The sequence below is a fragment of the Rhamphochromis longiceps genome, linkage group LG20 (genome assembly GCF_057381845.1).
Source record: "Rhamphochromis longiceps isolate RC_006_pf linkage group LG20, R_longiceps_female_GT1.1, whole genome shotgun sequence".
Taxonomy (NCBI): Eukaryota; Metazoa; Chordata; class Actinopteri; order Cichliformes; family Cichlidae; genus Rhamphochromis; species Rhamphochromis longiceps.
The window spans coordinates 695655-720000 of record NC_140576.1 but is presented as its reverse complement, the minus strand read 5'-3'; the positions used below and the strand labels follow the sequence as shown (position 1 = coordinate 720000).

Here is a 24346-nt window from a genome sequence, read left to right as displayed (position 1 = left end):
GCTGAGACAAGCTGGGAAAACACACACACACACTATTCTGTCCACATTCCACAGGGTGACTAGCAGCATCAGCACTGCAACCCACTGTCTGCGTGTAATCTTATACTTGCATAGATCGGGGTTACTACAGCAAATGTCTTAATTTAGAGAAACAATGATAGGAAAGCCCTTATTGCAAGATGGCCTGACTGCGCTTAAAGGGTTTAATGGTTCATTACATCGACTGCGCTTTTGTAGCTTGGCTTTCATCAATGGCGTGTTTACGGTAGGTTCGCCATCATGTCCTCAGCTCTGCCCTTGTTTACCTCCTCTTTCACTCTCCTTCACCTTTTTCCCTGCTGCCCATGGTAGTGATAATGAGCAGACCTGTCGACTCACATGTGCCCGCGCACTCACACATCGGAAAAAGCCGAAGCAGACCCCAAAGACAAATTTGTTCCTGTGGGTGTCAGGAGACACGCTGCTGCCAAGGTTGGAGCAGCGAGCAGAAAACATGCGCTCTTAACACACACACGTACGCTACGAAATAGTTGCCTACCCCATGCTGTGACAGGAAGAAAAGCCTTCAGTACTTAGAGACCTCTTGGCGAGCTAGAGGACCTGACAGCCAGCTGTACTAATACACTTTGTATATTCGTGTGAGTGTGTGTGTCTGTGTGCAAGAAAGCAAGAAAATGGGAGAAAGCTAGTGTGAGAAGCTGAGAAACTATATCTCACTGTTTTTGAACTCTGGTTAGGATTAGCATGCAGTATACATTTGGTGAACAGAGTGTCCGTAATTCACAGGCTTGAAGTTCATAAATTATCTCTCAGACAGTCAGCTTACTTTCATCAACCACATGCTGAAAAACAAAACCAGAACAAATCAGGCGGATATTTAGCATTCCATCCTGTGTTTGTGCAAACAAGCTGAGTGAGATTTTTCAGCATTAGCATATTCAGCGGAGTCTTTGTAGCTACAAGCCGACCTCTGCCAACTCATCTAGTCCACGAAAATCCTCATTGGTTTACACATGGCAATGGCCTGGAGGGGCATACTTATTGGCTCCCTGAAACAGGAAGTGGCTAAATGGGCCCCCCGCTTTTGCCTCTGCTACTCAAATGCACCCAGTCTGTTTTCAGTGTGCAGCTTAACAGAATGGACAGTCAGGAGTGTGGACGAGGAGAGAGGGGAGGGTAAGCAGGGAAAGTAGGAAAGCTAGATTGGAGGTCAGGGAGGCAATGGAGGGAAAAGGCGGTCTGATTGCAGCGGGGTAGGTGGTCGAACAATACCATAGCCCAAAGCAAGCAACGCCATTGGCTCCCAGCCTTGGTTTGTCCCCAGGTCTCTATATTGTGTTGGGACTGGGAACCGCTGTGAGTATTGTGAGCACTTTAGCATTTCCTCGAATCACAGTTCATCAGTATCAGCATATTTGTCTTGGATGAAGGACCGATCAATGAGTTAGGGACGATTGGGGGTTTGGCTCCCCCCACAGCGTGGTATAAATCCCGCTGTGCCGATGAAGGCTGAATGTTGATATGATAATTGATGTAGTGTTTTTTCGGTACGTGGCGTCTCTGGGCATGGTGCGGTTGCATTACAAACTTTTATAGAGGTTCGTGCATGCGTGTGTGTGTGTCCATCTGTCATGTTTGATTTGTATCTTTATACCGAGCTAGAGAGCCGCTCAGGCTAACCCTCTGTGAACTCTGTGTAGACAGAGCTAAATGCTCGCTCTTACTGGCACATGTGCAAGTGTTTGCATTTGTTTGTGTGTTGCATGCACGTGCTATGCTTGTTTTGCTTTTCTCGTGTGGTGCATGTTAAATAGCCACACAGTATACGTCAACATGTACTATATGTTGTTTATGTCCTGTATAGTTTTTCTATTCTTGTATATTAAATGAGCCTGTGAATCAAAGACGCGTCTATACGTGCAAATTTGGTCAGATGAGCCCCATGTTGTGTGTAAGGTTGGCCTAGGGATTTCAACGCCCTTATTTCACATAGCAGAGCAGTGAAAGAAAGGCTAAGGTTACAACCACAGGCCCTGACAAAAACAATCTCTGCAGCCATGTGACATTTGTATGCCCTAGTGTCCCTCACACACCCCATTTCTCACTCCTTTCTAACCCTTCCCTCACCCATCATTACCCTCTTGACCCTAGAACTATCCAAAGGCTTGCCATTGACTCTAAGTCCGCTGTTCGCTCTTACTCTAACCACCATCACATCCATTCACTGTATCTGCACATGTCAGGGTGCACATGAGCACTTGTGCCAACACCTTTATGCTTATGTGCACAGTATGCACTTCCATGTGCTGCATGTATTCAGTCCTCCTGTTCTCTCTCAAACTAACTGTCTGGAGCCATTAAACTGTATGACATCACAGCAAGTAATGCTGGGTGCCGATGTGTGTTTTGTGGTCGAGCCGAGCCGGGATGTGACGCCGTCTGTTTGTTTTTCAAGAGCTGGAGTTGGAAGAGAGTCCCGGGGAGCAAGCTGATTAGAGCTGTCATTTATGTAACCATTGCAGTTCCATGTTGCAATTAAAAATAATCAGAGCTGCTATATACTTGAGACATGATCTCGTCATAGCCCAGAGGCTTTATGTGCATATGATTGCATGTCTATGGGTGGGTGTGTGTGTGTTTGTGATTTAATATTGCTTGCTTGCGAGTGTATAAAGAGTATTATTAATGAGCTGTGTAATAGAAAAACCCTGCAGTGTGTCATTACTTGGAAAGGAAAAGGAACTAACACACAATTTGATTTGTAAGGCCAAGAAGTTGAGTTTAAAGGAGACAATGGCCAAGAGAGAGGAAGTCACGAGGAAGCTACGGATAACAAGAGTGTGTGTTTCCAAACTGGTAGTTAACCTCTGCCTCTTTGAGTGTAGAAATGTGGACTAAGCTTTCTGAAAGGCCAGCATCATTTATAAAACGTGTGAGCGAAATCACAAATCAGCATCTGCTACTGTGTGCTTGCAGACTACTTCTCCCTCCTCCCTTTCTGAAAGCGTCCTCCACTTAAACTTGTGAACTTTATTTCCACCTCATTCACTGTATGTTATTTCATTCTCTCGTGAATAGGCTTTCATTCTGTTCTCGCTCACTGCAACTTATTTCCACAGCTGGGTGTGAATTCCTCCACTGCTCTGTTAATCTTATACATTAGAATCAGAATCAGAATCAGAAAGGGGTTTATTGCCAAATGTTGAGCAGGTTTACAACATTAGGAAATTGCTGCGGTGCTTCAGTGCAAACATGGTGTCATAAATAACACTTAAATAGACATGAAAAAAAATAAAAGTAGGGATAAGAATTAAAAGTGCTACGTAGAAAGATATATGCATGAGATATACATGAGATATATACATGAGAATAAGAATTAAGAGTGCTACGTTGAAAGATATATACATGAGTGCAGGTGGTGATCAGTGCCAAACATGAAATGATGCAGTGAACACAGCGTAGGGTCATGTGTTAGTGGCGGGTACAGTCATATGGTTATTGTTCATGTGTCCAACAGCAGAGGGGAAGAAACTGTTCTTATGGCGAGAGGTTCTGGTGCGAATGGACCGGAGCCTCCTGCCTGAGGGGAGCAGGTCAAACAGACTGTGTCCAGGGTGAGAAGGGTCAGCTGAGATCCGAGCTGCACGCCCCAGTGTCCTGGAGGTGTACAGGTCCTGCAGAGATGGGAGTCTGCAGCCAATCACCTTCTCAGCAGAGCGCACAACACGCTGCAGTCTCTGTTTGTCCCTGATAGTGGCTCCAGCGTACCACACGGTGATGGAGGAGGTGAGGATGGACTCGATGATTGCAGTGTAGAACTGCATCATCGTCCGTGTTGGCAGGTTGAATTTCTTCAGCTGCCTCAGGAAGTACATCCTCTGCTGGGCTTTCTTGATGACGGAGGTGATGGTGGGCTTCCACTTCAGGTCCTGGGTGATGGTGGTACCCAGGAAGCGGAATGAGTCCACAGAGGTGATGGGGGTGTCAGTCAGGATGATGGGGGGAGTGGGGCTGTGTGCTTCCTGAAGTCCACAATAATCTCCACTGTCTTCTGGGCATTCAGCACCAGGTTGTTGTGGCTGCACCAGGACACCAGACGTTCAACCTCCCTCCTGTAGGCAGACTCATCCCCGTCAGAGATGAGTCCAATAACGGTGGTGTCATCTGCAAACTTGATTAGCTTGACAGACTGGTGGGTGGAGGTGCAGCAGTTGGTGTACAGGGAGAAGAGCAGAGGAGAAAGAACACAGCCCTGAGGGGAGCCGGTGCTGATGGTCCGGGAGTCCGAGACATTCTTTCCCAGCCTCACATGCTGCTTCCTGTCCGTCAGGAAGTCAGTGATCCACCGGCAGATGGGATCAGGCACATTCATCTGGGAAAGCTTGTCTCGGAGATGGTCTGGAAGGATGGTGTTGAAGGCAGAGCTGAAGTCCACAAACAGGATCCTGGCGTAGGTTCCTGGGGAGTCCAGATGCTGCAGGATGAAGTGTAGGGCCATGTTGATGGCGTCATCTACAGACCTGTTGGCTCTGTATGCAAACTGCAGGGGGTCCAGGAGGGGGGCCGTGAGGGTCTTGAGATGGGAGAGAACTAGGCGCTCAAAAGACTTCATGACCACAGATGTCAGAGCCACGGGTCTGTAGTCATTTAGTCATGTAGCCATTAACCCCAACTCACGGCAAAACAGTCCTGTGTACAAGAATAAATATTTATCGCAAGCATGGGCAGACACAAAAATCCATACACTGTATATATATTGTAGCATACTGAAATTTAAATGTGTTATTGCAAGTTGTTCCACGCAATAACACATTTGATTGAATTTTACTTAAAAATGTTGAACTGACTCAATGAAAAGCCAAAACACTAAAAACGTTTATTTTCATTTTTAACTTGCATTTTAGTTATTTGTGTTATATGTGATATTTCAATGAAATGTTTCTTTCAGTTTCTTTTATTGAGTCAGTTTTACAATTTAGAGTAAAACACACCGTAAAAATAAAAAATCCTAAAAAACAGTAATATTCCAGCAGCTGGGGCGCCAAAATAATAACAGAAAATAACAGAAAATAACTTTAACTTTAACAATTTAATGTGATTAAACAATGAAATTACCTATAAACAAGGTCAATGAATGCAGCACTATGAATAATAATACTTTAATGTACAGAAATATACAGTTAACAGTTGGTTTAAATAATAATAATAATGGATTGCATTTATATAGCGCGTTTCGAGACCCTCAAAGCGCTGCACAATTCCACTATTCATTCACACACTGGTGGAGGCAGCTACAGGTGTAGCCACAGCTGCCCTGGGGCAGACTGACAGAAGCGAGGCTGCCATATCGCACCATCGGCCCCTCTGACCACCACCAGTAGGCGGTAGGTGAAGTGTCTTGCCCAAGGACACAGAGACTGTCCGAGCCGGGGCTCGAACCGGCAACCTTCCGATTACAAGACGAACACCCAACTCTTGAGCCACGATCGCCCTAAATAACATTATTTGATTTTAAAAAAAGTTTATAAGAATAATTTTATATATTTTTCCATAGCATTACATTTGAATTCAACAGTACAATCTTTCAAATAACAGACAAATATTTGTGAAATTATGATGCATTTGTGAATGTATTTTAACAATCTGCATATGCACACGTACAGACAAATACATTTAACAAACAATAAAATTATGTTTTATTACATTTACAATGATTTTATGTTATTTTACATTTGAAATGTAAAATCAGTCTATTTATGTAAATTTAATGATATTCTAGAAGAACAGTACAAAACTGTAAAATACACAGTAAAAATACTTTTATATTACAATTTTTTTACAGTGCACAGTCGGTTTTTTAGGAATTGCTTAACACATTTGGGTGGAACAACATCCCACAACTTTTTTTACTTAAAAAACTCGTTTTCAGTGTTGTTATCAAAAATCCTCCTCACATAAGTATATTTTTCCCACTTGTTGTGACTTTGAACTGCAGCTCTGCTGAGATTCTAGCTTCAGTTTGAATAGAGAGCTATGTTTCAGGACAGACTTTAACTATAATCTCAGGTGGTTCAAAGCAGTCAAACATAAGATAAAGAACTAAATCTAAAGATGTCTAGATTATCTAAGTAAACACTTGCGGATGGTTTTGAAGAGTTCCTTTATACGCTTCAGTTCCTCCTGCTTTATCTCAGATTTCCATTTTGATCAATGGGACTGCCCTCACTGTAACTATAATTACTGTTCTCAGCACTGGACAACAGTGGAAAAATATTGCAGGTAATTAAAGCTCTGATTAACAGATCTGACTGCATGTAGTAAGAAAAAAATGTAAAGAAATCAAAATGTGTTTTCGATTCCTCATATTAGCCACCTTTGTTTTGCAGTCTTGGCATCCTCTCAGCCATGAGGCAGTCACCTGGAATTCTTCTCCAACAGTCTTGACGAGTTCCCACATATGCTGAGCACTTTTTGGCTGCTTTTCCTTAACCCTGCGGTCCAACTCATTCCACCTCTGTTAAGTTTAGGTCAACACCTGTTAATTGAAAACAATCCCAGGTGACCACCCCGTGAAGATGGTAAAGATAAAGATATTGCCAATAGTCTGTAAAGCTGTCATCAAAGCAAAGAGTAGCTGCTTTGGGGAATCTAAATGATGTAAAAAGAGTTTGCTTTGTTCAAACCTTTGTCTCGTTCTTTTAAGTTTCAACTGGATTTTGTTTACACAAATTTTACATTATAGATACAAATCCAATAACTGCTTATGAGCAACCATTTGGCAAAAGAGAGGGGGAAAACTTTTAACAGGAGGAAACCTCAGACAGAACCAGATTCAAAGTGAGTGGCCATGTAGACGCGAGGAAAAGAAAGGACAGAAAAAAAAAGAGCACAGAGAGACAACAAACAATATAACACTCAGCACGTTGGTGGGACCATGTAACCGCCGACCAGTAACCAGGAACATGCAGCTGCCAAGACAGAGATGCTTGTAGAAAGGGGGAGGACTCTCCCTGCAGAATGAAAAAAGGAGCAAACTATAGGATATAGAAGACACAATAATAATGGCATATATTATGTCACGGCATGGGAGTGCCTCCCAGCTCTCGAGCCTGGAGCTGCTTATCTGAGAAAATAATTGCAGACCATTCAAACCAGCCCAGCCCTGCCTTACCAGCCAAATGCCTCGTGATTGTACTGATGGAGAGAAATGGGCCTGATCCTAATAAACTAAGTATTTATGGAGTGAGGGTAACAAGCTGAGTCAGAAGAGTAATTTTGGCCAGCATCTGTTTATATACTTTTTTTTAACAGTCTCCCTGGTGTAAACAGTGTGTGTGGTTTTCAAACACTAAATGCCTGCTACATTAAAACACCAGATCTCTGCTACTTCTAAGAGTCTACATTGCTTTGAAAGCATAAACGCATAAATGCAGCTTGATAGGAAACAGTGAAATGTTAAGTTGTTAAAGGAAAATATCACCCAAAGAAAAGACTGGCTGATACAGAGAGAAGAAGGACGTAAGTAAGTAAGTGAGAGCACGTGCATGTTGGGAAAAAGCATTTTTATTTTGTTGAAATAAATTCTGATGTTCTTTAAATGTGCATGCATGAACGAAGGGTGGCTGGAATAAAGGAGAGCTTTGGTGTCTCTGTACATATGCTAAGACATTTTTTCTAAATTCAGCATTGCGGGAAATTTTGTCAAGATGGAACTGCTGACAAATTTTACTCATACATCCTGTTTAAGTTTGAATATTTATTCCTTTTTTACACATGGAATAAATTCATTATGAGTGATAAGGTCTTCTTTTAAATCGCTCTTTAAACACACTGAGTAAATCAGAATTAGAGTGTATTGCCAATTTCTCTATACGTATTTCAGGGCAGGATGTCAAATTACAAAAAGTCCAACCCTGTGACTTAGAAATGATGTTTATATACTACTAATTTGTGTTGAGTGCCGAGGGGTTACAGGGTATGCGCATTGCATTATGAGCATGAATGAGACAATTATTTTGGAGCATTGAGTATTTCCCAGATGTGTCCTCCACAGTTTAAATGTAAATTACACCCTTGGGTGAAAGTCAGTTGAAGGTGAAAGCACATGTAAATTGCTTAGGTGCAGGTCTGCAATTGCTCTTTTTCCCTCTTTTTTTGCACCCTGAGATCATACATTTTTAGGTGTATTTTCTTGTTAGACTTGGGGAACCTCTTGCCAAAACCCTGTCTCTTTTCTATGGTATTTACAAAAGTACTGGGTATTTAAATCAGGTACTGAGTCATGTGTGTGTACATTTCTATCTACATATCTTTTGAATGTGTCTTGCTATTTACAGCTATTTACAACCATAAAACACACCTCTAAGTACCAAGAAAAACCCGAGAAGCTTCTTTCAGCAATCCCTTAGTTCATAAGGGGTCCCAGCAGTATCTGCATATTTCTTATGGGAGATTTTTACACTAGACACCCTTCCTGATATGTGTCCCCACCCGGAACCCAACTGGGTGTCTTTAATGTGGCATGCAAATGTGTTAACCACTACAGTGTGGAGCACTCAAACTTAAAACATCTTGGTACAAAGGAAGATATGCTCATCTATTCAGACCACCAAACCAAACAGCTTTAGAAGGTGTATCCAGATCAAGGTTCAGGAAGCTTGATTGGAGTCACAATGGAGGGTGGTTGATAATGCGTCGTTGGATGCAAGTATCCTCTGTGTATCAGTTTTTAGGCCATTTCTGAGTTCTTATTCCTGAATGCGTGTGTAATTATTGCCTGATGTGGTTAGTCATAGGAAATATTATTAGCTAAAACAGTTCTTAATATTAACACGATTGTGCCGACTCACAGAGCAGAGAGCCATGACTTTTGAATTAATAAGAATGGACGTCAAGTATAAATATCCTTTGAAACACGTTTATACGAACCAAAAATCTGAAAGCATTGGCAACATAATGGTTTCCAATAGCGCACAGAGAGAATCAAAGCTGGACGGGGCACTCAGCTGGTGTGGATGTGCGTGTCAGCTGAACACATGCAATGTTTTCATAACATGAACCGTGTTCCTAGATAAAATTCACCAGAGTTTATTTTTGTAAATGTTCAATGAATACCCACTTTCCCTATTAATTTCCCAGCTAAGCACAGGAAGACAAACAGTAAAGCTGTTAAGCAGCTGAGCGGACCTTCTTTTTCCATATTCATAACTTGTTATAAGGACCTGGAGGGCAGATACGCACCTTAAACTTGGCAGATGGTGTCACTTTGGATCGAGGACTTCCCTACTGCTTTCTCTGTGCACTCCCTGTGGTTCGCTGTCTCGCTGTCTCCCTCTCAGTCTCTCATCCCCCCCCCCCCCCCTTTTTTTCATTGGGGGGGAATTCACCTCCATAATTTATTTCATGCAGGAAAAAGACATTGTGGGCTCATAAATCAAGAACACTTTATATAAAAAGAAATGAAAGCCGCCTGCATATGGGATGTTTTAGCTCACATTCTTAGCAGTTCGACATGTAATAAAAGAAATATGGAATTTTCACCTCAGGTCTCTATCAATAAAACAAATGTGAGCACTGAATATAGCTCTCTGTTCTTGAGCTCATGCTGCACCGTGGCATTCGCACAGCTTGATTTGTTAGACACAGGAGTGGATGTCTGCGCTAGGAAGGCAAACGGAGTACAGGTAGAGTTCTTTAAGTGTGATCTACACCCGTGGAAAGATCGTTCTTATCTTAGCAGATATATGGTTTAAGACCCTTTCGTGACCGAGTTTCCCAAAGCATTTAAAAGAAAAAAGTTTTGTCCACGACAGGTTTATGCGTCAGGCCAAATCTTACACCGCAAATCTGTTGCTATGGACATTAGCAGCACACTCATATTTTTGAGTTTTATAACAGAAAACCAGAAAGTGCACAGTTTTCACACAGGAATGCCAACAACGTTTGTCAGATGTCTAAATGCGTGTATATCCGTCAAAAAGTATACCTGCAGTGTTTGAAAGCTTATCTGAGCATCACAGGGTGGCTTCATTTTATTTTGCCCTGTCACAGTTCTACGTATGATGTGACGTGTAGCTGTTAGTCTGTTAAGCCAACACTGTTCACTGTAATCTGTGCTCTCTGCTGTTTGTGGGTTTTAAACAGTCAAGTTGAGGATGCTGCGTCTCCCTTGAGGAGAGATCGTGTTACTCTGGGATACCGCTGAAAGCTTCTGCTACCGTCTTATGCTTCTTTTTCATTTGATGGTGTTGCATTGCCACTCTCTACAACTCAAGCTGAACCGGAGCCACAAAGAGCTAAACACACAATTTTCAAGCAGTACTTTCAAAAGTTGCCAGAGTCACCCTTTCTTTGTCAGTTCACAGATGTGGGTTTGCCTCTGCTAGATCGCAGTCTCATCTTAAAACATGCTTAAAGATGGAAGTCATGTCTGTGTAGCTGCTTCAGAGTGTGTTTTGTCTGAGATTTGTGCTCTCTTAAAGCCCAATGCGGTCCAAGGGACAGCCATATATTACGATCATGCAGAAAACAACCACGTCCTACCCTCCCTCACCTATTTCTCCAGTCATCACTCCTTTTCTGAGTCTAATGTTGAAATAGCAGATGATGTGACACGTTACATGTTGTGCCGTCTGACTTTGTTGTGCACACATTTGATGACGGTTGTAGCTTTATCCAGGGAGAATGTGCATATCTGCTTGCTGTGCTGCAAAGTTCTGTAGAATTGTGCCAAAACAGTAAAAGAAGTCAGTGAGCTGGTGGCTGCAGTAGGTTAAGTTAATACACCGTCTCCCTCGAGCTACAGTGCAGGGGGACAGGTCTAAAAGGAATGTCAGTCTCTTAAAACCCTTCGGGTGAGGACTTAGGAACCACGGTCTGACTGAAAACACCTGCACCTTATAAGGGCCAGTGTACAGAGAGCTTCAACAGCCTGATCCAACATACACATTCATGAATGTTCGCTTTCACACAAATACACATCCATAGGCTGAACACACACGCACACACGCGCACATAAAATAAGACATTTGTGCTCGCACACAGAGCAATGCAAAAATTCTCATAAATGCTGCGTGTACAGCTTGTGTCATCTTTTCCACGACTACCCAACACTCTCTTCATAGGTAACATTTTTTTGTATCTTTTCCTCCAGGATTGAAGTGAAATGAAATACTATCCACACATTATAGAAATGGACAGGACCCAAAAATGCTCTACACTCCCAAATAAACTTCCACTCAACTTCATTTCAGACTTTAAGGAGGAAAAAAACTCTTCTGCAGACAGTGAGTTATTTGTGCAAGTCTGTAACATGTCTGCAGACTTGCATTGGACTGTTGCTGGGATGGGTGACTGGTTTTACTGGTGCACCATGGGAGAGAGAGACATAGCGAGTGGAACAGCACGATCAGGACAGTGGAAACAATTTTCCTTGGCAGTTATGTATTTGTTGCCTTACAGACACCCTCCTCGTGAAGTGTAGCTTGCTAAACATCCCGTTGATTGCAAAGCATGTCTTCAGCTTGACATTTCAGCGCAATGTACCAAACGAGTTCGGTTCTTGTACGGTCAGTCGGTAACACTTGGTATATTTTAGTTGCTCTCCCCTCAATATGGTTTTTGAATTTAGTTATATTTCAAACCATTTCCAGAATGCGTGTTTTGGGCACTTGCCATCTAATGCAGACCCATCCAAGCAGTATAAAAAGAAGTGGCACAGCAGGATGCCTTTATAATTTAATTGTGTCTCATTAACCTAGCCTCGGGGCTGATGGCAGAGTGCACTATGCATCAGGTTAACACACTGCCTTAGTTAGTCTTAGCTTGTTTCCCTAGGCAGACGGCACGCTGTAGTGCTCCAACAATCATTAAGAACCACAGGACGAGTGATGAGCTAAAAGCTAAGCTGGAGACTGGATGGGAATCAGAGTGCTAAAAACACACAGATGGTGACAGTTTTAACACCGTGGTACCTGATATAGCCGCTTGTGAAAAGAGTGCACACACAAGACTTTCATCCTGGAGAAGAGCATGATGAAACCAATGCCATGTATTGTTTGTGGGCAGAGCGCCGTTCTCACTTTCATTTCTGGCCGTCTTCTATATAAACAGGAAGCCATATTTCTCCGCACTGATATCCAAAAGAAAGTTTGGGAGAGCCACGGGGGAGAGAAGAAATATAGAATTAGTGTGATAGTGAAGTACATGAAGTGTAGAGTGAAGGGCTGAGGGAAAAAAATGAGACAGTGAGGAAAATATTGGCACCAGATATTTCCCCCGTTTTGCTGCAGGGCTGAATATGTTTCTCCATGTTTCATATTTGAGCTTTTGAGTCAGAAAGAATTTCCTTATTCTATTGTCTGTAACTTTTTAACTTTCAAAGCCAATCTGGAACAATTTCAGGTGTTTTCTTTTATCTTATGCCCTTTTCTTCATAGTCCAGAGGTGTCATTTTGATATTTCTACACATGTACACATTATTAATCAACAACAGAATAGGATTAGCGGCACATCAAGTTTGTGCCTTAACTCGGTGTGCTTTAGCGGATAATGTACTGTGTCACATGCATTTTAGATTTTGAGTTCAAATGTCGAACGTGGTCTCTGTGCCGATGTGTTTTCATCTTGTTTGCTGTGAAATTAGCTTCCACTTTGGCATTTGTGCAGCTGTGGAAAATGGATTCCAAGTAAATCTGAGGTATTTCCTATAAATGAGATAACTGGTCTGTCTCCAAGCTCTAAACTGAAGTCAGACTATATGAATTCAAGTCAAAGTATATGAGGATTCAAAGGCACGTGATTATTCACTGTGTCAGTGGTGAATAATGTCTTCCATCTAGGATAAGGGCTCAGGGGAGCCTCGCATGTAATGATGTGCACTGTTGTGTGGTATGTGTTTGCACTAATCTTTCTGCATTTGTCTGTGAGACCCTGGGGAACCAAATTTCTGGGTGTAAGAAGACCTAAAGCTGATCTGCCTCATTCTGCCTGACACTACAGCCAATCAAAACGTTTCCCTGAAAGCCCGAGTATTGTGTGCGTGCACGCACACGAACGCACACACATCACCAGCCGAGTGCCAGAACCCATTCATCAGGCCCTCATAGCCGGGCCCTGTCAACCTCCAGCCCCAGGCCTGCAGGCCTCAAGCCAGGGGCTCGAGTTCCGGGCTTCCCGCCAGTCTGTCATGGCGCTGGGCCACGGGCCAGCCTTCCATCAGCTTTGATGTGAGTTGGATAACCGAATGGCTGAAGAAGGGTGGCCTCTGAGAACAGGAGTTACACAGCACACGGAGCGGGTCAGTGAGCTGCCACAAGCATTCAGAATGTGTGTGCACATGCATGCACGTGCACTCTCTGGGGTTCAGATCTTTTTCTACTGAAGTTTCCATTGCATATGCTCCGTGTTATAAATTAAACCAACGCTTGAAACATTTTGTATTCTAATATGATTAAGTGGGCTTAACTGTTTGATTTGGAGACTTTATAGACATGTATCTAATTAACATCACAATAAATATACTTTTTTTATTACTCCATATTCAGACCTATAATTTTTCAGATTTTCATCACACTGGAGTCTGAAATATAGTATTTAATGGCGCTGGGAGCATGAGAGATAGATTACATTGAAGGGAAGCAAGAAAAAAGCTTGTTTTCAACCAGTGCACTAATGCAACCCTCACTCTCTCTCATAACACATACGTGCACGTACATGTGACCAGAAACTTCACAGTGACACCTGCATCCACATGTCACAAAAATCCAACTAAGACTTGCACAATGCTTGTGTTAGTTTAGTGCTCAACTTACAAAACATTCATGTTTCAAAAACAACAAACGCTGATAAGGACGTATGCGCTGATTGACATTCGATCCAAAAACTGGGAGCTTTGATCAAACTGGAACAAGCACGTTTTGCTAACCGCTGTCTGACCTTTGAACATTTTAAGGAGGAAATCACCAAAGCAGAGTCCCTTCATATCTCCTTCATAGCTTTTGTTTTTGGTCCCTCTCTGTCTCACATCTGTCCTATTTTCTTCTATTATCTCCAACTTTCTTTAAACTTTTTTAGCCTTTTAGCTGTTTATCAAAAGGAATGTTTCTCATTAAGCCCTCTGTCAGCTTGTTAAACAGAATCAGTTGGTGATGATGAGAGCGACGATCTTTCTCTGAGGTCAGCGAGGCTACGGAGGCTACTGGATCCACTGAGCACAATTAATTTCTCATAAAGTCAGTTCCTCTTTAGTTCATCTGAAAAACAAACTATCGTCAGACTTGAGAAATTCAAAATCTCCCTTACAGTGTTTATTCGTTTTATAATTACTGCTAAAATGTAGAAGCAGCGTTTTAGAAATGCTTTGGTCCTTTCCGAATCACACAAATAAACACGACACACAATACGTGGGACTGAGGTGACCTTTCCAAGCCCCCCCACCTCCACGAAGAGTCAGAGCCAATAGGAAATGTGAATGTTCCACAAGCAGTCCCTTACAGAAGGATATTCACCTTTAAAAGGTGTTAGGTTTATGGGATCTAGTGAGACTTTACCTGTATATCCAACTATTCCATTTTTCCATCTGCGCTGTGTTGATTCATTAACCACAAAGACCTCAGTGTAAAACCCCCGTTTAAACACCTTATTTCATTAAGTGCTTTTTAATGAGGGCACTAACTAGCCCAGGTGTCAGTCATCAGGAGAAGAGATGGCCAAAGCTGCTGGAAAATATGTCTTTCTGCGGTCTATAACATTTTTCTGTGATGGTAAAACTTATGATGAGTGCATGTGTCGATTCTAGTTCTTGCAAGTGCATCCTGTGTGACCTGTGCGGGGGAGTTTTTGCAGCGCCGTTCCTTAATAAATGAACTGGCAGCAACACGTTTCTCTCTGTTTCGTAATGCCACGACTGGGCCTCCGCTCTCATTTGCGGTAATAACACGGTCCATTTACTGTACTTATTTTCAACACAGCAAATTAATAAGTTTGTGTCGCTCTCAGATAGATTTCACAAATCTGGAAGCAAATGCTCCTCCTCAGTCTTAATCCTTGGCACTCTGCTTCAGTCAATGTGGCGCATCAGGTTTCCCCCGACTGTATGCTTTAAAGTATATCCATGACTGCACACCTGTATTTTATGATTGCAGCACTTTATAACATTTATCATCTATTTTAATTGTCTTTTCTCATATAACATAATCAGCTGCTTGCCCCTGATAGAGGCTAGGATTACTAGCAGGATTACTATTGCAACAACACATTAATTAAGTTAATTATTTATTAATAACATTCTTATTCTAATCTTTATGTCAAGATTTGGGTGGCTTTTTGTTGTGGTGTGGGAGAGTGTGCAAAGGTGCTTCTGACTGATTACTGCTGGTGGCCAAGGACCCACCAGGTCTCTTAAATCTGACACTCAACACTTCTATGATATGCTTCATTAATAAGAGCATTAAAGAAAATGACTTCATCTGCAGAAACAGTAGTTCATCAGTCATTGTCTGTGAGCTTCCTTTGTTATTTCCTCTACTTTTACTCCGTAATTCAGCAATCTGTCGCTTTTTTCTGTCCTTGTCATTGTTGCCTTTAAAATAAACTTCTCCTGCTGTCTAAGGTGAAACTCATAAATCTGTTGAAGCTCCTCAAAGTAAGGATGAAGTCAGTAAAATCACGTCTCTGAGCATTTTCTGTACTGATTGTGTACATCAGTATCAGACAATGTTCATCTTGTAGCCTCCACGCCTACCTTCAAAAGAGTATTCCTGCATTCATGCTCGGTTTCTTGCAGTTGGCGTTGCGTCTTTCTTGGGTGTTTAGCAGATCCCCAGAGTCTTAGATGTCAATGTAAAGTTATCAATACACAGACGGGGTGAAGATGGAAAAGGAAGCTCAGTAACAGCTGTGCTATGCTTTGACCAAAACTGGGCAGAGCTGCGCTGATGTCTGAGCAACCCCAGGGGCCCACTTTAGTGTAATCCACAAAGGCTTAGCAGGCTGACAGCATCACTCAGCTACTGGCTCTGACCTGGCACTCAGCTCCCTGTGGGGCACACACATCCACACACATGTAAAATAGAAAGAGAAGATCCCATGGAAAACCATAAAGAAGAAAGTCTGTCTTAGACGTGCTTGTAAACATGTCTCATTGTGTAAAGTACTGCACATACTCGGAGAGGAAGCCATAACCCAAAGATGCGACGACAGTGAAAGTGCACGTGACCTCTGAAGCTGTGATATACAGAAAGACAGACCCAACAGAGAGCAGCTGATCAAATGTCACCTTTCTCATGAACGTTCTGTAAAATCAACTCAGATTTCTTTTATAAAGAAAAATAATAATTTGGTAAAGTGGTCATTTAATACAGAATAACATACTGTAGCCTGTTACTGTCATATGAACGTGTTTCCACATCTCTGAGCAATAAAGCAAGATTACCTGCAGTGTGCTTGAATACTGTGCACACACACACACACACACACACACACACACACACACACACACACACACACACACACACACACACACACACACACACACACACACACAAGCAGCTAGTCTGCTGTGTTTACCTTTCCAATTATAATTACCTGCTGGGATGTCCTCTATTAATTCTGCTTTGCAACTGTATGAGCTATAACAGTGGTGAATATCGCACATGACAATCAGTGCTAAATGAGTAGCCATGGTAACCAGGTCGACCCAATGAGACGAACTCAGCTCTGACATTAAGGTTATTAGAGGGAGAAAATTGATATCGAGCTAATAATAACTCATTATCTCCCCTTTTCTCTCTCGCAGTCACATATACACACAGAAACCTCGGTCGTGGACATTGACAAATTGTGACCTCTATGTATAACCTTCCTATTTTCAGCCAGTTCTGCCCCATTGAAACAACTTGCGGTGCGAGTGGTTTCTTGGGGGGGACACTAGGATAGAACTGGCAGCGAGGGAAGGGAGAGCCGCTGCTGTGGAGCCGACTCGCCTCTCTGATCCAGTCCAGACTGTTTGCGACGTCACAGTGTGGTGCCCTGCCCTCTTTCTCTAAAACACACAACCACAATCTCAAATAGCTCTAAATGTAGCTCTGCGGAGTGCTCTTATTTTGGCCTGGTTGTTGTTTTACACCAAAAACCGGGAAATGGAACAAGCTTCACTTTCTTTGGAGAGATGAGCTTTGCCAGATGTTTGCGCTGACAGCAGTTTTTTTTTTTTAGGCTTGTAGTAATGAGAATTTTTTTGTGCATCTCTAAGTTTTTTCTGCAGTGACAGTTTGATGTGAGCCACGATTTGATGTTGTCACATGAATAGAGGTTAATACGTAGCCCGCTACCTAATTCACCCGGCTATGGTGCAGCATGGTGACAAAAGACTGCGGTCAAGTGAGCCCTCACTTACGAAGTCACAGTCAAGCTAGCCGCCCCGCCAGCCGCACCTAAACTGTGGTTGCACTACTCTTACGCATATTACGGTATAGGTGCCGACTGGCTTAGAAACGAAGTGTTTTCTGTCCTGACTCTATTTTACTTCACAATCCACTCCCAGTTTTGGTTTATCTCCACTTTCCCCCCTGTGACCCACAGCCCAAATTACTGTATGATTCAGAGAAAATTAACAATAAAATTTGCCCAATTTACTCTACTGTACTTTTAATATTCTCATCTTTGAGCTCAGATTACAGGAAAACTGTAAGAGGTGACACAGATATTTCACTGGATTCGGACTCTAGGCCGTTGCCACTCTTCACCCTGTGATCCACAGCCAAATATACTGTACGGTTTTTGAGAAAATTGATAGTAAACTTTGCACAATTTACTCGACTGTACTCTATATATTCTAGTCTTTGAGCTCAGATTACAGGAAAACTATAAGAGGTCACGCAGATATTTCACTGGATTATGACTCTGGGTGACCCCCACTCTGCACCCTGTCATCCACAGCCAAATATACTGTACGGATTTCCAGAAAATTGATAGTAAACTTAACACAATTTACTGTACTATACTCTATATATTCTCAACTTTAACCTCAGATTACAGGAAAACTGTAAGAGGTGACACAGATATTTCACTGGATTATGCCTCTGGGTGACCCCCACTCTGCACCCTGTCATCCACAGCCAAAATTACTGTACGGATTTTTGAGAAAATTGATAGTAAAATCTTCCCATTTTGCTTTACTGTACTCTACATATTAACATCTTTGAGCTCCGATTACAGGAAAACTATAAGAGGTGACGCAGATATTTCACTGGATTATGACTCTAGGCTGTCGCCACTCTTCACCCTTGTCATCCACAGCAAAAATTACTGTACGGATTTCCAGAAAATTGATAGTAAACTTTGCACAATTTACTCTACTCTACTCTATATATTCTCATCTTTGAGCTCAGATTACAGGAAAACTGTAAGAGGTGACGCAGATATCTCACTGGATTATGACTCTAGGCTGTCGCCACTCTTCACCCTGTGATCCACAGCCAAAATTACTGTACGGTTTCTGAGATTGCTGTGTTGACAGAGTATGATAAAGGCTAAGAAAATATACTGCCTAAAATAATATCAAAGTTATACAACAAATTACAAAATTGCCACATCTGCTGTTATTGCCATGTGTTAGAGCATTATTTAGTCATAGAAAATACATATCATTGAAATATCATCAGTAAAAGAAATACTCCCACTATGTAAGACATGTTTTTAAATTCAGTTAATAAATATTGTATCAAGTCCATACAGATGTTTAAAGACATAATGCAAAGCATGTTTGTTTCTTATTGCTTACAAATGTGTTTGCCTTTAACATAATTTACATTTCATTTATACATTTTCACAGACGAAACAATAAAAGAGGTTTCCTGAACTGCCCAAATTTTGAATCCTTTTGAGGGTGATGCATTATCCAAGAAAGTGGGAAATTTGTTCATTGATCTCTGACCCTCGCTGACTATGACACCTCCTAATTCTGCTTCCAGCCTTGCTGATTTATTTGTTCTTCCTTTTGGCATCCCTGTCACTTATACTGTCACCAGTTGTACACAGCATCTCTGTTTGTCCACCAGTCTAATCTGTAATTCAGGTGAACCCAGAATTACATGTATTTTTGTAATGTTTCAAAAAATATACACTATATGTTGATGGGCATTGTCACACTTTTCTTTCCTTTATAAGTAAGAATCTCTATGGTTTTAATGACAATTCATATACAGATTGTGGAGGACATTTAATTCAACACTCTAAAAAGTTCCTCATCAGCAGACTATAGTACAATTTCAGCCCACCGTTAATAAACCCATCCAATGCAGGGTTATCAGAGAAATTATGCAAATGTTATGTTTTTATGTACTGGTAATCTATTTATCATTTATCATGATTCCTGCTCTGATGATTACTTTCTTCTACTTCTGTAATTTTAATAGATGAAGGATCTTGAACATTAAGCTCCAAACAGGATGAGTGAGGAAGACCACAGAGGAGAATCATGGCTGTAGTAAAAGAATACATGCAGTTGTTTTTTTTTCATGGTGGAGGAGCAACTTCTGATACTATCTTAAAGAAAAAACACATCAAATTGAAGAGTAGAAATAATGACAACAATATGTCTACATTTTTTTTATTAATTCCTTAAAGTAAATGCAGTCTTGTCATGGTCAGAGTTGCCCACTCATATTTAACTAATTCAAATACAATTACTGCATATCAATGCTTATGTTCTAATAAAAGGCATTGTTTAATACTTCTTCCATGACAACCCAAATAAATCAATGATAGGGAAACGGGAAGATTAGTAATCAGGCAAGGTTTACTGTTCATTTACCATGCCCTGATAACAGTAAGCTTAACAAAAGAAAAATGTTGGGGACGAGAACCGGGCGGCTGAGCCAGATCAAAGACATTACTAAAACAAAAAGACGCCAACAGCTTCCCTAAAGTGGAAATAAAATAATATGCAAAACAAAAGGCCTGTGTACCTGCTTGACACATACAGTGGGGCAAAAAAGTATTTAGTCAGCCACCGATTGTGCAAGTTCCCCCACCTAAAATGATGACAGAGGTCAGTAATTTGCACCAGAGGTACACTTCAACTGTGAGAGACAGAATGTGAAAAATAAATCCATGAATCCACATGGTAGGATTTGTAAAGAATTTATTCGTAAATCAGGGTGGAAAATAAGTATTTGGTCAATAACAAAAATACAACTCAATACTTTGTAACATAACCTTTGTTGGCAATAACAGAGGTCAAACGTTTACTATAGGTCTTTACCAGGTTTGCACACACAGTAGCTGGTATTTTGGCCCATTCCTCCATGCAGATCTTCTCGAGAGCAGTGATGTTTTGGGGCTGTCGCCGAGCAACACGGACTTTCAACTCCCGCCACAGATTTTCTATGGGGTTGAGGTCTGGAGACTGGCTAGGCCACTCCAGGACTTTCAAATGCTTCTTACGGAGCCACTCCTTTGTTGCCCGGGCGGTGTGTTTTGGATCATTGTCATGTTGGAAGACCCAGCCTCGTTTCATCTTCAAAGTTCTCACTGATGGAAGGAGGTTTTGGCTCAAAATCTCACGATACATGGCCCCATTCATTCTGTCCTTAACACGGATCAGTCGTCCTGTCCCCCTGGCAGAAAAACAGCCCCATAGCATGATGTTTCCACCCCCATGCTTCACAGTAGGTATGGTGTTCTTGGGATGCAACTCAGTATCCTTCTTCCTCCAAACACGACGAGTTGAGTTTATACCAAAAAGTTCTACTTTGGTTTCATCTGACCACATGACATTCTCCCAATCCTCTGCTGTATCATCCATGTGCTCTCTGGCAAACTTCAGACGGGCCTGGACATGCACTGGCTTCAGCAGCGGAACACGTCTGGCACTGCGGGATTTGATTCCCTGCCGTTGTAGTGTGTTACTGATGGTGACCTTTGTTACTTTGGTCCCAGCTCTCTGCAGGTCATTCACCAGGTCCCCCCGTGTGGTTCTGGGATCTTTGCTCACCGTTCTCATGATCATTTTGACCCCACGGGATGAGATCTTGCGTGGAGCCCCAGATGGAGGGAGATTATCAGTGGTCTTGTATGTCTTCCATTTTCTGATGATTGCTCCCACAGTTGATTTTTTCACACCAAGCTGCTTGCCTATTGTAGATTCACTCTTCCCAGTCTGGTGCAGGTCTACAATACTTTTCCTGGTGTCCTTCGAAAGCTCTTTGGTCTTGGCCATGGCGGAGTTTGGAGTCTGACTGTTTGAGGCTGTGGACAGGTGTCTTTTATACAGATGATGAGTTCAAACAGGTGCCATTCATACAGGTAACGAGTGGGGGACAGAAAAGCTTCTTACAGAAGACGTTACAGGTCTGTGAGAGCCAGAGATTTTCCTTGTTTGAGGTGACCAAATACTTATTTTCCACCCTGATTTACGAATAAATTCTTTACAAATCCTACCATGTGGATTCATGGATTTTTTTTTTCACATTCTGTCTCTCACAGTTGAAGTGTACCTCTGGTGCAAATTACTGACCTCTGTCATCATTTTAAGTGGGGGAACTTGCACAATCGGTGGCTGACTAAATACTTTTTTGAGTTAGATTTAAAACCGTTGTAATTGATTACAATGAATGTTCTCATAAGAAGAATTATTTGAATTTAGTTACTATTGTCTTGTTGAAACACAGGTCGCATATTTGTGGAAACAACAGGAAACGGAAGTTGTTGTTTCTGTGGTCCCATCTCAGATTAGAGGTAACAACTTTGTCATACGTCACAGTGAGTTCCTGACCCTTAGACCACACAGCTGGCTTGTTGGAGAGGTATGTAAACTAGTTATTTAAAAAAAAAAAAAAAGTACTGCATAAGGTTAACGTTAAAGCTGGGGCAGGACATTAGTTTTTCCCTACACATTCAGTAAGTACTACTTTAGATCGACATTCCAGGCATATCCTCATGACTGAATACTGAGTATACGTAAGTAAAAAAGATCTTTATTAAACTTTGTATTCCAAAACTTTATCATGTTTACAAAGTAATAAAAGGTTATTTATTATACTCCTCAGGTCATTGAAAGTCTCCTGCACCACTGGGCCATTCGGCTAAATCAGGGGAATAATATCTACATTATGAACCACTACACGAGCGGTGTGATCCTCTATGGAGAGAGAGAACTAATCAGGAGACAAAGCTTGTCCAAGGTAAAAAAAATTTTTTATATATTCTAGAATTAATTTTTTAAAAGTTAATTAATGTCTCGAAATGGAAACGGTATTGTTGCAAATTTGTAATTAATTCCTAATATGTCACAGGTGAACTTTGACAACTACAGAGCCGTTTTATCCTTTGTGAACATTGGAAATATACACTGGAAGTTTCTGGTTAGTATGAGCAGCATTTCTGTGAAAACAGTTTGTTTCAATAACACATTATTGAAAATTTATGTACTTTTTAAATTTATATATCTATCGCAGTACATAAATGCAGATGACAGCTGTCTGTATTTGGTCGATCCTTCAAGAAACTCTTTGGAGCAGGAAGAGTCTGACCGTGCAGCCAAAAGATTCCGGTAATTATGCGTTATTACATGTATATAATAACATGAAGTATTAGAAAAGTGACAGGAGGACTTAGGAGGTCTTTTTCTAAAGGTGAATGTATGGTTGTAGATTAAAGTTTAATAAAATCTGTGGTTATCAGTTCTTTAAAGAATTTAAAAAAAAAAATTCAAAATTACTCACATATGTAATTTTAAATAATAAAAAAACCACTGACAGTGTTTAAGCAGTGATACATTTGAGACAGTTAACATTTGTAGATTTAAAAGAACATGTTAATAATTTTGATACTTCATCTAACATCATCTAGAGCACAGGGCTTTCTGACACACCATTAAAAACAGTGATATGTACTATATGTGTCTTTTTCTGTGTGACTTTTATCTTTCATTATTATATAAATGTGATGTATGTTATGTTCACAAAGTGAATACTTCAAAATGAGGAGGACATGCTACAACAAAACAGACTGGGTGAATGTGAGACTTCGAGGAGGAGTACTGACACATCCATTTCAACGGGATGGTTCTAGCTGAGGAGTAATGGTCGTCATGGTATGGCACCACATTAACGCAATAATATTTTTCTGTGAAATTAGATAAGAAGATGGGGTGGGGGAAGTTAAAATAATCTTAAAAGGTTAAATTGTGTAAACAGGAAGTGTAACATTTGCAGATGTTTTCAATTAAAAAAATTTTGTTTTGATTTCAGATGGTCAAAGAAGTAATGGAAGCATTCCCAAATAAACCAGAAATGACATTTTTGACGACAAAAAAAGAGATGGCCCAGGCACAAAGGACATTTGCACAGACAATACTTGAGGCCTCCGGTGGGTAATATCTTCTTCAAATGGACATATTTATTTGTGTCAAACTGATGAACACTAACATATATATTAAATATGTTATGTTTTAGTATTTGACAGTGACAACAACTGTGCCATGTGTGCAACGGTGAAACCACCTAATCCAGGACCCTCCATCACTGACTGGGTATAGTATTTTTAAAAATTGTTTTATGTTATCTACAACAAAGTATTTGACTCTGTGTCTTAAAGATTGTAATTGATTAAAACATAGAATTATTTACGTAATGTGTTTATGAAAGTTCATTTGTTTTTGTTTACAGATCCAATGTGATAACCGCTGGTTCCATTCTGAAGGCCTGGACATGACAAATGAACAGCTCAGCAGTGCTCAGAAGACAGAGTGGAAGTGTGTGCTTTGTGTAACCTAATTCCACATGCAGTGAAAGCTACTTGAATAATCTGCTTATAGTTGTTATTGGTGTTTTGAGGAACACATGTGTAAAACACAATGTGTATAACATTCTTGCTTTGTGCACATACCTCAAGTATTTCCTTTTTGATTTTTTGGGTTGATTTGTGTGATGACAGATAATGAATAACAATATATCTAAACTGTGTAGTAGTAATATGAGAAATCAGTAATCTGAGAAATGTAATTTCTCACCCTGACCGGTTGAGGCAGATGGCCGCCCCTCCCTGAGCCTGGTTCTGCCGGAGGTTTCTTCCTGTTAAAAGGGAGTTTTTCCTTCCCACTGTTGCTCATAGGGGCTCATATGATGTATTATTGTAAGGTTTAACTTATTACGTAAGTGCCTTAAGGTGACTATTGTTGTGATTAAGCACTGAATAAATAATGTCTAAAACTAAAGTTGCTACTTGAGGTGGTGTGTGAATGACATTTTGAAAAATTTAAATTGTGTGTGGAAAGAAATTTCTTGTAGTTGAGCAAATACTTCAATGAACTCATTTTGTTTGGTAATGGAATAGGATTTAATTT

General features: G+C 41.1%; 1 pseudogene; it reads left to right on the top strand.

The window, feature by feature from the left end:
- The first annotated feature begins 1138 nt into the window (after positions 1-1138).
- LOC146644522 (uncharacterized) lies at positions 1139-23777 on the top strand (annotated as a pseudogene).
- The last annotated feature ends 569 nt before the right edge of the window (positions 23778-24346 follow it).